The 14,962-nt window shown below is 37.8% G+C and overlaps 1 protein-coding gene and 1 pseudogene across 3 annotated transcripts in view; one reads left to right on the top strand and one right to left on the bottom strand.

Annotated features, from left to right (window-relative positions):
- The window catches only part of NETO2 (neuropilin and tolloid like 2), a 71,061-nt gene that overhangs the window by 43,526 nt on the left and 12,573 nt on the right, over positions 1 to 14,962 (top strand). The window lies entirely within an intron of this gene.
- Positions 10,917 to 14,959, bottom strand: LOC122691414 (annotated as a pseudogene).

Genomic DNA, 14,962 nt, shown 5'->3' with positions numbered 1-14,962 from the left:
GTGATCTGTGATCAGTGATCTTTCATGTTATTATCACAAAAAGATTATGACTTCCTGAAAGCTCAGATGGCAGTTAGCATTTTTTAGCAGTGAAATATTTTTTAATTCAGGTATGTGCATTATTTTCTTAGACGTAATACTATTATGTACTTAACACATTACAGCATAGTGTAAGCGTACCTTTTATATGCAGTGAGAAACCAAAATCTTTGTATGATTCAGTTTACTACAATGCTTGCTTTATTGCAGTGGTCTGAAAGTGTGGTATGCTTGTATTTAGTCCTTTACTCATTTTTTAACTTGAAAGTGAAAATGTTAGCCACTCAGTTTGTGTTTGGCTCTTTGTGACCCCATGGACTGTAGCCCACCATGCTCTTCTGTTCGTGGAATTCTCCAGGCAAGAGTACTGGAATGGGTAGCTATTCCCTTCTCCAGGAGATCTTCCCAACCCAGGGATCAAACCCAAGTTTCCTGTATTGCAGGCAGTTTCTTAACCATTTCAGCCACCAGGTAGGTTCTTGGATTTTTGTTAAGTTGTAGAAGTTCTTTCTATATTCTGGATATTAATCTCTCATCAGATATATGATTAGCAAGCATTTTTTCGCATTCTGTGCATTATCTTTTCACTGTCCTGATTGTGTACTTTGAGAAAACAAAAATTTGATGTTATCCAGTTGGTCTGTTTTTTCCTTTTTGTCTATGCTTTTGGTGTCATAGTCAAGAAATCATTGCTAAAGACAACATTATGAAGCTTTTCCTCTGTTTCTAAAAATATTTGATAGCAAGTTTTTATTAATTTCTAGTATTATGTCTTGTGTATACAGTGTTTATTTTTATTTTTGTATACACTGCAGCATAGTCACCACCAAAAGTTTATTTTCCGTCTGTCAGTGTACAGTTGGCCTCTTTTACCCATTTGTCCTCCCCACACCCCATAACCACTCCTCTGTTTTCTGTAACTATGTTTCGTTTGTCTGTTCTTTGTTTTTTAAATAATCCACATATGAGTGAAATTCTGTGGTGTTTGTCCTTTTCCATCTGATTTATGTCATTTAGCATAATATCCTTTGGGTCTATCCATGTTGTTGCAAATGACAAGATTTCATCTTTTCTTACAATTGAGTACTAGTCCATTTTATATATACATATACACCACATGTATATCCATTCATCCATCAGTGGGGCTTTGGTTCTTTCGATATTTTGGCTATTGTAAATAATGCTGAGATGAACACAGGGACATAAATCTTTTTAAATTAGTCTTTTCTTATTCTTTGGATAAATACCCAGAAGTGGAATAGCTGGATCATGTAGAAGTTCTGGTTCTTAATTTTTTGAAGAGTCTCCATACTGTTATCCATAATGTCTGTAACAACTTACATTTCCACCAAAACTGTATGGAGGTTCCTTTTCTTCACATCCTCTCTAACACTTGTTATCTCTTGTCTTTTTGATAATAGCCATTCTGACTGGTGTGAGGTAGTATCTCATTATTTTGATTTGCATTTCCCTAATAATTAGTGATGTTAAGCATTTTTTCATGTGCCTGTTGGCCATTTGTATGTCTTCTTTTGGAACAATGTCTATTCAATACCTCTGCCCATTTTTTAAATCTAGTTCTTTGTTTTTGGTTGTTGAGTTGTATGTGTTATTTCTATTATTTTGTATATTAACCCCATATTAGATATATGATTTGCAGATATTTTCTCCTGTTCAGTAGGTTGCATTTTCATTTGTTGATGGCTTCCTTTCCTGAACAAAAGCTTCTTAGTTTGATGTAGTCTCACGTTTTATTTTTGCTTTTATTTCCTTTGCCTGAGGAGACATATTCAGAAAAATGTTTGCTAAGACCAAGAGCAAAGAGTGTACTGCTTGTTTTCATCAAGGAGTTTTATGGTTTCAGGTCTTACATTCAAGTATCTAATCTATTTGGAGTTGACTTTGGTGTTTGGTGTGAGGCAGTGATCTAGTTTCATTCTTTCTCATTGGCTGTCCAGTTTTCCTTGTGCCATTTATTTAAGACTATTCTGTCTCCATTGTATGTTGTTTGCTTCTTTGTTTTAAATTAGTTGTTCATATACATGTGGGTTTATTTCTGGGCTCTCAGTTCTTTTCCATTATCTCTGTTTCTTTTCTGCCGATAACATGCTATTTTGAATACTGTAGCTTAGTAATATAATTTGAAATCAGGGAGTGTGATACCTCCAGCTTTGTCCATTTTTCTCAGGATTGCTTTCACTATTTGGGGTCTTTTATGTTTCTATATAAGTTTTATTAGAGTTTTTTGTTCTGTTTCTGAGAAACTGTCCTTGGAATTCTGATAGGAATTGCATTGAATCTGTAGTTTGCTTCAGGTAATTTGGGCATTTTAATAATGTTAATTCTTCAGTCCATGAGCACAAAGTATATTTCCATTAATTTGTGTCTTCAATTTCTTTCAACAATAATCTTACAGTTTTCAGTGTACAGGTCTTGTACCTCCTAGCTAACTTTGTTCTTAAGTATTGTATTCTTTCTGTTGTGATTGTAAATGGGATTCTCTAAACTGCTTTTTTGTTAGTTCATTATTCGTATGTAGAAATACACCATATTTTCTATATTGATCTTATACCCTGCAACTACTCTTTTGATTATTTCCAAAGGTTTTTGGTGAATTTTTTAGAGTATTCTATGTCATTCACAAGTAGTTACAGTTTTACCTCTTGTTTTCCAATTCAGGTAAATGTGGTCACTTTTATTTCTTTTCTTGCATAATTTCTCCAGTTAGGACTTCCAATACTGTGTTGAATAACAGTGGCAAGATTGGGCATCCTTGTCTTGTTTCTAATCTTAAAGGAATAGCTTAACGTTTTCATCACTGCGTATTACATTAGATATAGGTTTGCTGTCAGTTCAGTTCAGTCGCTCAGTCATGTCCAACTCTTTGCGACCCAATGAACCACAGTACACCAGGCCTCCCTGTCCATCACCTACTCCCAGAGTTCACCCAAACCCATGTCCATCGAGCCAGTGATGCCATCCAACCATCTCATCCTCTGTCGTCCCCTTTTTCTCCTACCCTCAATCTTTCCTAGCATCAGGGTCTTTTCCAATAAGTCAGCTCTTCGCATCAGGTGGCCAAAGTATTGGAGTTTCAGCTTCAACATCAGTCCTTCCAATGAACACCCAGGACTAATCTCCTTTAGAATGGGTTGGTTGGATCTCCTTGCAGTCCAAGGGACTCTCAAAGAGCCTTCTCCCACACCACAGTTCAAAAGCAACAATTCTTCAGCGCTCAGCTTTCTTTATAGTCCAACTCTCACATCCATACATGACTACTTCAAAAACCATAGCCTTGACTAGATGGACCTTTGTTGGCAAACTAACGTCTCTGCTTTTTAATATTCTGTCTAGGTTGGTCATAACTTTCCTTCCAAGGAATAAGCGTATTTTAATTTCATTGCTGCAATCACCATCTGCAGTGATTTTGGAGCCCAGAAAAATAAAGTCAACCACTGTTTCCACTGTTTGCCCATCTATCTGCCATGAAGTGATGGGACTGGATGCCATGATCTTAGTTTCTGAATGTTGAGCTTTAAGCCAACTTTTTCACTGTCCTCTTTCACTTTCATCAAGAAGCTCTTTAGTTCTTCTTCACTTTCTGCCATAAGGGTGGTGTCATCTGCATATCTGAGGTTATTGATATCTCTCCAGGCAATTTAATTCCAACTTGTGCTTCATCCAGCCCAGCATTTCTCATGGTGTACTCTGCATATAAGTTAAATAAGCAGGCTGACAACATACAGCCTTGACATGCTCCTTTTCCTATTTGGAACCAGTCTGTTGTTCCATGTCCAGTTCTAACTGATGCTTCCTGACCTGCATACAGGTTTCTCAAGAGGCAGGTCAGGTCGTCTGGTATTCCCATCTCTTTCAGAATTTTCCACAGTTTATTGTGATCCACACAGCCAAAGGCTTTGGCACAGTCAGTAAAGCAGTAGTACATATTTTTCTGGAACTCTTGCTTTTTCAATGATCCATCCGATGTTGGCAATTTGATCTCTCTGGTTCCTTTGCCTTTTCTAAAACCAGCTTGAACACCTGGAAGTTCACGGTTCACGTATTGCTGAAGCCTGGCCTGGAGAATGTTAAGCATTAATTTACTAGTGTGTGAGATGAGTGCAATAGTTTGAGCATGCTTTGGCATTGCCTTTATTTGGGATTGGAATGAAAACTGACCTTTTCCAGTCCTGTGGTCACTGCTGAGTTTTCCAAATTGCTGGCATATTGAGAGCAGCACTTTCCCAGCGTCATCTTTCAGGATTTGAAATAGCTCAACTGGAATTCCATCACCTCCAGTCGCTTTGTTCATAGTGATGCTTCCTAAGGCCCACTTGACTTCACATTCCAGGATGTCTGGCTCTAGGTGAGTGATCACACCATCGTGATTATCTGGGTCATGAAGATCTTTTTTGTACAGTTCTTCTGTGTATTCTTACCACCTCTTCTTAATATCTTCTGCTTCTATTAGGTCCATACCATTTCTGTCCTTTATTGTGCCCATCTTTGCATGAAATGTTCCCTTGGTATTTCTGATTTTCTTGAAGTGATCTCTAGTCTTTCCCATTCTGTTGTTTTCCTCTGTTTCTTTGCACTGATCGCTGAGGAAGGCTTTCTTATCTCTCCTTGCTATTCTTTGGAACTCTGCATCCAAATGGGAATATCTTTCCTTTTCTCCTTTGCTTTTTGCTTCTCTTCTTTTCACAGCTATTTGTAAGGCTTCCTTAGACAGCCATTTTGCTTTTTTGCATTTCTTTTCCTTGGGGATGGTCTTGATCCCTGTCTCCTGTACAATGTCACAAACCTCCATCCATAGTTCCTCAGGCACTCTGTCTATCAGATCTAGTCCCTTAAATCTGTTTCTCACTTCCACTGTATAGTCATAAGGGATTTGATTTAGGTCATACCTGAATGGTCTAGTGGTTTCTCCACTCTCTTCAGTTTCATTCTGAATTTGACAATAAGGAGTTCATGATCCGAGCCACAGTCAGCTCCCGGTCTTGTTTTTGCTGACTGTATAGAGCTTCTCCATCTTTGGCTGCAAAGAATATAATCAGTCTGATTTCGGTGTTGACCATCTGGTGATGTCCATGTGTAGAGTCTTCTCTTGTGTTGTTGGAAAAGTGTATTTGCTATGACCAGTGCGTTCTCTTGGCAGAATTCTATTAGCCTTTGCCCTGCTTCATTCTGTACTCCAAGGCCACATTTGCCTGTTACTCCAGGTGTTTCTTGACTTCCTACTTTTGCAGTCCAGTCCCCAATAATGAAAAGGGCATCTTTTTTGGGTGTTAGTTCTAGAAGGTCTTGTAGGTCTTCATAGAACTGTTCAGCTTCAGCTTCTTCAGCATTACTGGTCGGTTGCCGTATATGGCCTTTGTTATATTTTTGGTACATTCCTCCTATACTGATTTTATTGAGAGTTTTTACCATAAATGAATATTGAATCTCGTCAGATGTTTCTCCGTCTGTTGAGACAGTCATGGTTTTATCCTTTGTTTTCTTCGTGGGTGTATCATACTGATTAATTTGTGGGTGATGAAAACCCTTCCATCCCTAGGGTAAATCCACTTGATCATGTTGTATGATCCTTTTAATGTATTGTTGTATGGTTTGCTAACATTTTATTGAGAACTTTTGCATCTATGTTCATCAGAGATACTGGCCTATAATTTTCTTTGAAGTGTCTTCCCTGGTTTTGCTGTCAGTGTAATGGTGGCCTAATGGAATGAGTAGGAAGTATTCTGTCTTCCTCAGTTTGTTGGAAGAGATTGAGAAAGATAGGTATTAAATTTTGAATAATTGGTAGATTTCATTTGTTAAAGCCGTCTGGTCCTGGGCTTTTGTTTTGGGGGGAGTTTTTGATTATTTCGACCACTTTACTAGTGATCAGTCTGTTAAAATTTTCTATTTCTTCATGGTTCAGTCGTGGAAGGTTGGATGATTCTAAGAATTTGTCAATTCTGGATTGTCCAATTTGTAGTCATATAGTTGTTCATAATATTTTCTTATCATCCTTTATATTTCTGTGGTGTTATTTCTCCTCTTTTATTTATCAGATCCTTATCTCTTTTTTCTTAGACTAGCAAAAGTTTTGTCAGTTTTGTTTATCTTCAAAGGAGCATCTCTTAATTTCATCTGTCTTCCCTATTGTCTTTTTAGTCTCTATTTCACATATTTCTGCTTTGATTTTTATTAGTTCTTTCCTTCTACTGACATTGGACTTCATTCATTCTTCTTTTTATAGCTCCTTACATCTAAGGTTAGATTTATTTGAGATTTTCCATGTTTCTCAGGGTAGGCCTGTATCACTATAACTTTCCCTCTCAGTATTGCTTTTGCTGCATCCCCATAGATTTGGTATGTCATATTTTCATCTGTCTTCGGGTATTTTAAATTTTCTTCTTTGATTTTTTTTTTTTTTTTGGTGATCTAATTCTTACCCTGTAGCATTTGTTTAGCCTTCACATATTTGTAGATTTTTTCAGCTTTCTTCTTGTAGTTGATTCTAATTTCACACTCTTGTGCTCAGAAAAGATACTTGATATAATTCCATTCTTAAATTTATTGACGTTTGTTTTGTGTCCCAACATATGGTCTGTTCTTGAGAATACTTCATGTACCCTTGAGACGAAAGTGTATTCTCCGTTTGGATAGAATGTCCTGTACAAATCTATCCAGTCCTTCTGGTTTAATGTGTCTATGTTAAGTGCATATATATGAATAACTCTTATTACATCTTCTTGATGAATTGTCCCCTTTATCATTATATAATGTCCGTCTTTGTCTCTTGTTACCTTTTTTGGCTTGAAGTCTGTTTTTTCTGATGTGAGTTTGGCTACTCCTCCTTTTGATGGCTGCCATTTGCTTGGAGCATCATCTTCCATCCCTTCACTTTAAGCCTACTTGTCTGCAGAGCCGAAGTGAGTCTCCTGAAGGCAGCATATAGTTGGGTCTTGCATTTTAATTCACCCAGCCACTCTCTTGACTTTTGATTGATGAATTCAGTCCATTGACATTTAGCATGAATATTGATACATGAAAACATAGTACTGCCATTTCATTTTTTGTTTTCTGGTTGCTTTGTATGTCCATTCTGGTTTTTTCCTTATGTTTCTGGTTTTTGTTTTCCTTGTGTTTCTGTCTGCCATCTTAGTTTGGAGCTTTTCTGGGATATTTTTTCAGTTTCGTCTTTTTGTTTTGTTGTTACTGTAAAGTTTGTATAAAATGTCTCATAGTTAAAATATCCTTTTTTTTTCCTGTTGACAGCATCTTGTTTTTATTTGCCTATATGAGTTCTGACCTTTTTCTTCTCCCCTTTTATGTTTTAGATGTCCAAATTCCTCAATTATTTCTTTTTATGTTACGAGTTTGTTACCAAATTGAAGTAGCTATAAATTATTTTTATAAAGGTTTTCCCTTTAACCTTTTCTCTATGATAAGTTATATTTTCTGATATTAGAGTTTCAGTTTTCTCTGTCACCCTACTCAAAGTTGTGTATACTTTTGCCTTCTCATTTCAGGTAGAAGAGGTCATTTCAGCATTTTTTTGTAAGGCAGTTAGTTATACTCTTGATAAACTCTCTCAGGTGTTGTTCGTCTGGGGGAAAGCCTTTATTTCTTCTTCACATTTGAATAATAATTTTGCTGAAAAGAATATTTTTGACTGACAGTTTTTATCTTTCGGTATCGTGTGTAGAATATGCCCCTCCCTCCTGACCTGTAGAGTTTATTCTGAGAAACCTGCTGATAGCTTACTTTGTAAGTTAACATCTCTTCCCCTGCTCAGCTGGCTGACTTTAAAATTCTTTCTCTGTCACTGAGTTTCAACAGTTTTAATATAATGTGTCTTGGAAAAGGTCTTTCTGCATGAGGTAATTAAATGTTCTCTTAATTATATATCCAGTTCCTTCCCCAGTTTGGGGAAGTTCTCAGCTATTATTTCTTGAAACAAACTCTCTGTTCTTTTCTCCCTCTGTTCCCCTTCTGGTATACCCATCATCCTAATGTTGCCCTTCCTAGTAGAGTTAGATAGTTCTCATAGAATTTCCTCATTTTTTGGTCTTAATTCCCTCCTTTTCTACCTGTATCATTTCTCGATTTCTATCTTCAAGCTTCCATGTGGCCTGCTGTCTTTCCAGTACTTTCTTCATCTCATTTATTAAGTTCTTCAGCTCCAGAATTTCTCTTCTAGAGTTTCAATCACTTTTTTAAAGTATTACTTCTGTTCACTAAGTTTATTCCTGAACACATTGAACTGCCTTTCTGAGTTTTCTTGTATCTGGTTGAGTTTCTGTCTGACAGTTCATTTGAACGGTCTAGCACATCTCACTGTTCTGAGACAAAGTTTGGTTTCTGGAGAACTTTCATTTTCTCTTTGTGATACCATGTTACCATGGTTCTTCATTGTGCTTGATGAGTTGTTCCCCTTCTGGCACATTTGAAGTACCAGACATCTTTCTTTAGTAAAGCTTCCCCCAGCCCACCCTACGATTCTAAGAATTCTACAGGTTGGAAATCAGAGGCCTCTCAGTAGGTGGCGCTATAGCACAGATTTTGGTCTCTTACTGAGCAGCCTCTGGTTGTATCTGAGAGTTGGCACCTTCCTTGTCGCTTTCTTTGCTGCCATTGTGTCTCAGTGATGCTGCTGGCATTGACACTTGGGGCACAAGGATTACAGGCACGTCGCCACATTTGGGATCTACCGAGTTGCAGGCTTTGGCACTTTGGGAGCAGGGGGAGGGGAGAAGGGGAACTGGAGTGCAGGTATCTCCGCTGTAACCAGGATTGTCGGTTTCCAGGCAACACCACTGCAGCCACAGCAGCGAAGTGGCGCCGGCAGTGATCCTGCCATTCTCTGGACTCCACCCCCTGTTGGTGTTCCATCCCACCCACCTTTAGGTATAGACATGCGCAGTTCTCCAGCATCCTGGGCTGAGGGGCAGAGTTGAGTTACAGATGTTTTACTGGTTGTAGACCGAAGGAAGAGACAGAGGGAGCACTTGAACCATTGGTATAGTTTTCACTCTTACATTTAGGTCTTTGATTCATTTCAAATTAATTTTTTCAGCTTCATTCCTTTGCATGTGAATATACAGCTTTCCAGAACCATTTCTTGATAAGACTGTCCTTTCCCCTTTTAATCATCTTATAACCCTTGTCAAAAATCAGTTGACCATATATTAATACATGTGACAGTTTATTTGAGAGGCTCTTTATTCCATTGATCTATTTGTCTATCCTAATGCCAGTTACTTTGATTACTGTAGCTTTGTAGGAAGTTTTGAACTTCAGAAGAATCTTTCAACTCTGTTCTTTTTCAACTTTGTTTGAACTATTTAGGGGCCCTTGAAATTCCATGAATCTTAAAATAAGTTTTTCTATTCTGCAAAAAATACTTTTGGAATTTTGATAGGAATCACAATGAATATGTGGATTGCATCATCATTTGTTCCTTACTAGTGTATAGATACATAACTAATTTTTGTTGTTTTCGTATCCTACAATTTTGCTGAATTAGTTTATTTGTTCTGAATGTATGTCTGTGTTGTGATCTTTTCAAGTTTACTGTTTGTAAGATCGTGTCATCTGCCAACAGAGATAACTTTATATTTTCCCTTCCAATTTGAGTGCTTTTGTTTCCTTTTCTTACCTAATTGCTCTGGCTAGTACACTACATTAAACAGAAATGAAAACAGACATTCTTGTCTTGTTCCTGATTTTAGGGGGAAAACTTTCTACCTTTATCATTGAGTATGATGCTAACTGTGGGGTTTTCATATATAGCCTTTATCATATTCAAAAAATGGTCTTGTATTCCTGCTTTATTGAGGGTTTTTTTTTTTTATCATGAAATGGTGTTGAATTTTGTCAACTGCTGTTTCTGATTCACATGAATTGATTGTGTGAGTTTTTTCTCCTCCATTCTGTTATTGAGGTGTATTACATTAATTGATTTTTATATGTTAAACTATCCTTATATCCCACTTGATCCTCACATTAAAATGTTGTTGAATTCAGTGCTAGTACTTTGTTGAGGATTTTTGCATTGATATTCATAAGGGATGTTGGGATATTGGTCTGTAGTTTTGTTTTCTTGTTGTTTCTTTGTCTGGCCTTGATATCAGTAATGCTGGCCAATAAATGAGTAAGAATTGATCCCTCCTCTTCAACTTTTTGGAAGAGTTTGAGGATTGCTGTTAATTTTCTTATGTGTTTGATAAAGAAGCCATCTGGTCTAGGGCTTTACTTTGTTGAAACATGTTTGATTACTGATTCAGTCTCCTTGCTATTTAGAAATTTCTTGAGGTCTTTTTCCCTTTTTGTCAGTTTTGGTAGATTGTGTGTTTCTAGGAATTTGTCTATTTCATCTAAGTTAGCCTTTTTTTGGTATACAAATTGTTCTTAGTATTCTTCTCTAATCCTTTTTATATATGTAAAATTTATACTAATGTCCCAATTTGCATTTCTGATTTTAGTAATTTGAGTCTTTAATCTTTTCCTTAGTCATTGTATCTAAAAGTCTGCCTAGTTTGTTGATCTTTTCAAAGGACCAGGATTGGTGTTTTTTATTTTCTCCAGTTTTTTTCCCCCTCTATTTTATTTATCTCTGATTTTTATATTTTAATCCTTCTGACAAAGACATGGAACTTTTGAGTTTGTGGAGTCTGTTAATTTATTGAGTAAAATCAAAATCATTGTCAGACATTAAATTTGGTTCAAATTTGGCTGATGTCCATTTGCAGCAGAGATGAATGGAGGGGAAGAGAATACAGTGATGCTGGCAAGGGGGCACTGAACAAGACTATCTTCCTTTAATTATAAAAGCAGGCGTCACACAGCCAGCATGAGACAGTTAGCACAGAGGGAGACGTGAAATTTTAACAATCAGTGATAAAACCAACATAAGTGAGAATTTGGCAGAGAGAGGCCACAGCTTTCAGAGGACAAGATGCAGCAGAGGCTGTGTGCAAAACAGCATTGGGTACAGAACTGCTGGCTCGTCTGGGGAACACTGTGATCACGTCGTAGCCCTCTGGCGGACTGACTTGCTCCGGGGGATGCGTTGCACAGTAGATCTGATCCTGCACAAGGAGATGACCCTTCTGTTTCAGATTGGGGTGCACGGGTGGTGCCCCCTAACTCAGGGTGGCAGTGGCGGCCCCGCAGCTCCGAGCACACCGACAGTGCCGGTCCCTCGTCTGTCAACACGAGCAGCTCCTGGGCATTTAGGCCAGGTAGCCGCTTCGGTGACTGGAGCCTTCACACTTCTGAGTCCTGAGGGCTTGTTGGGATCCTCTTTCTCCTCAGACTCCAGGATTTCCTGCAAAACCAGGAATGAAGTGGGCGGTCTTAGAGGCTCATTTAACTCCTGTTTCTCCAGAAGCATCTTGTAAACTTAAGATTCTTTGCCAAAGACAAGTCTGCTTGGAAGCTGAGAATGGCCTAAGGCTCTGCCGTTCATCTGCCGGCTGGCTGCCTCTTTGACTCCAAGGCGTTGTTGGAGTGTTAGATATTTTCAGAGGAGTGGAGGCTAACTGGGTTGTTATACTGGTCTGTGACAACCCTGGGGAAGAGCTGAAGGCACGTAAGGTGGTAAAGGGCACAACTCTGGTTTGGGGTGCTTCCTATGTGTAGGATCTCTTGGGGCTCAGAGGCTGCATTCATCATGTATGGGTGATGTGTCCCTCCTGTGTCACCAGGGGAGACCATATTTCTGTTCTCTTGCTGCTGTGAGAGTCATGTTGTCTGTGCAGCCCTTGACTTTGCTCTGAGCTCCTAATTACGACGTATTGCTGGTATTTTCCCCATCAATGGCTGTGGTTACATCTCCAGCACATGTGTTAGCTCTGCAGCCTTGACCCCAGGAACGACCTGGGGAGTGAGGAGCGCTCGTGTGCTCTTCTTTTTCTGGTTCTCTTTGATTTGAAGTCTTTTTCCTTTATTGTCTCCTTTTTTAAATGTAGGCATTATAGCTTTAAATTTCCTTCTTATCACTGCTTTCACTGCTTTCTATAAGTTTCATATGTTGTATTTTCATTTGTCTCAAGGTATTTTATAATTTCCCTTGTGATATCTTCTTTGAAATGTTGGTTAAGAGTGTGTAGTGTAATTTCCACATATCTGTAAATTTTCCAGTTTTCCTTCTATTGTTGATTTCTAGTTTCATTTCACTGTGATTCGAAAATATACTTTGTATGGTATCAATCTTTTAAAATTAAGACTTTGTGTGGCCTAACATATGGTCTGTCCTGGAGAATGTTCCATGTGCACTTCAGAAAAATATATTCTGTTGTCAGGTGGGGTTTTTTTTGTCTGTTAGGTTCAACTGGTTTATAGTACTGTTCAAGGCCTTTATTTCCTTATTGGTCTTTTGAGGGTGTGTCCCTCACAGTTTGTGGGATCTTAGTTCTCTAACGAGAAGGCTGAACCTGAGCCCTTGGCAGTGAAGATTGCAGAGTCCTAACTACTAGATCACCAGGGAATTCCCTCCTTATTGATCTTCTGTATGGTTTTATTCATTATTAAAAGTAGAGTATTGATGTCTCCAACTGTTATCATAGAACTGTCTAATTCTCCCTTAAATTCTAACAATGTTTACTTCTTATATTCTAGGGCTCTGATTTTTGGTCCATATATGTTTATAATTATTATATCTTCTTGGTGAATTGACCCTTTTATAAGACACAGTGTCCTCCTTTGTCATTTGTGACAGTTTTGACTTAAAGTCAGTTTTTGTCTGATACAGGCGTATCTTAAAACAGATACTGCATCTTTTACCAATTGAAGGTTTGTGGCAACCCTCTGTGTGTTCAGTTACTCAGTCACGTCTGACTCCTTGCAACCTGGACTGTAGCCCACCAGGCTCTTCTGTCCATGGTGTTTTCCTGGCAAGAATACTGGAATGGGTTGCCATTTACTTGTCGAGGGGATCTTCCTGACCAGAAATCAAGCCTGTGTCTCCCACGTCTCCAGCATTGCAGGCAGATTCATTACTGCTGAGCCACTGGGCAAACCCTGTGGCAACCCTGTGCTGAAAAATCAACTGGCATCGTTTTCTAACAGTTGCTCACTTCATGTCTCTCTGTCACACTTTGATAATTCTCACAGTACTTCAAACATTTTCACTATTATTGTTTATGGTCCTCAGTGATTGTTGATGTTACTGTTATAAAAGACTTGCTTAGATGATGGTTAGCATTTTTTAGCAGTAAGATGTGTTTAAATTAATGTACATTGGGTTTTTTAGATGTAATGCTACTTGTGCACTTAATAGTCTACAGTAAAATATAAATGTAACTTTTATATGCACTGGGAAACCAAAAAATTCATGGGAGTCCTTGAATAACTGCTTCACTGTGGTAGTCTGAGGTCAAACCAGCAATATCTCTGATATGCAACTATATTTATATCACCATCCCAGCTCTCTTTGGTATCTGTTTGCATGGAATATCTTTCTCTGTTCTTTTACTTTTGACCTAATTAAATCTCTGGATCTAAAGTGAATCCCTTATAGAATATCATATAGTTGGATCTTGGTTGTTTTTTTTCTCTTTTCTGCTAATTTATGCCTTTTGAATGGAAAGTTTAATCCATTTACATTTAAAGTAGCTACTAAGGAAAGACTTCTACAATCTTGCTGTTGATTTCTATGTGCCTTACAGCTTTGTTATCCCTCATTTCCATCATTACAGTCTCTTGTGCTTAGTTGATTTTTTTTTTTTTTTGCTTAGTTGATTTTTGTAATGACACATTTGCATTTCCTTCTGTGTATATTCTTTAGACATCTTCCTTGTAATTACAATATATTCTTTAGACATCTTCCTTCTGATTACAATGGAGATTTTGTCTTTTTTCTGATTGCTAAAGTCTTTAAAAGTGTCTTTACTATTTTATGAGCATGTGGGAACTTTTTCACATTTAAGGATGTTGTAGTTCATGTATAGACACACTGACCCAGCTTATAAGTGGAGAAACTTTGAGAACAGATTTTAGGTTCTTCCCTTGAAAACTTGATGTGTGTGTGTGTTAGTTGCTCAGTCATGTCCAACTCTTTGTGACCCCATGGGCTGTAACCCACAAGGCTTCTCTATCCATGGGATTCACCAGGTAAGAATACTGGAGTGGGTTGCCATTCCCTTCTCCAAGGGATCTTCCTGACCCAGGAATCCAACCCAGGTCTCCTAGACTGCAGGTAGACTCTTTACCATCTGAGCCACCAGGAAAACTCTTGTTAATTCCGATGAACAAATCCTCACAAGGCAAAATGGTTCTGTTGTTTTGGGATCTCCTATAAAACTATAAGTGACTTATCAGTAGTTCCTAATAATTATTTTGTTGACTTTGCTTATTATAAGTGTAGATCATATTGCATTAGCTTTGACAAAAAACTGCTTTCACATCATCATGTTTTTGACTTGGTTTTTTTTTTTAGCACTAATTAAATACTTTATTGAATAAATATAATACCAAAGAAAATGCATTCAAATGCTAAAAAAAAAATCAATTTTAAAGTCCTTTCTATTCAGGCTAATGACAGACACAATAAAGGCAGATATGCTAGCTTAACATAATTGGCTGATTTCATACAGCACTTAAATCTTTTAGTCCACAAGTATATTGTTAAATGATAGAGAACATCTAATACAACCATTTATACAGAACTAGGAAATAAATTTCTGAGCAAGAAAGATTTTACAGAGCCCATCTTTTATACCCACCCCAACAGTCTAACTCTAAAGAGGATAAAGCCAATGACTTTCCTCAAGAGCTCCTGACTAATGTTGCTTTGCTATCAAAATCTGTATTTCTGATCTGTTATGAGCACTGAGACAAGATTCAAATATTCCCAAAGAAAGAAGCACAATGCATGTTGTGATTGCCTATTCAGCAACAGCGAGCACTGCATACAGAACTGTCTCATCCC

Source organism: Cervus elaphus, chromosome 4 (genome assembly GCF_910594005.1).
Source record: "Cervus elaphus chromosome 4, mCerEla1.1, whole genome shotgun sequence".
NCBI lineage: Eukaryota > Metazoa > Chordata > Mammalia > Artiodactyla > Cervidae > Cervus > Cervus elaphus.
The sequence above is the reverse complement of the archived record's forward strand: the minus strand, read 5'-3'. Positions and strand labels throughout refer to the sequence as shown.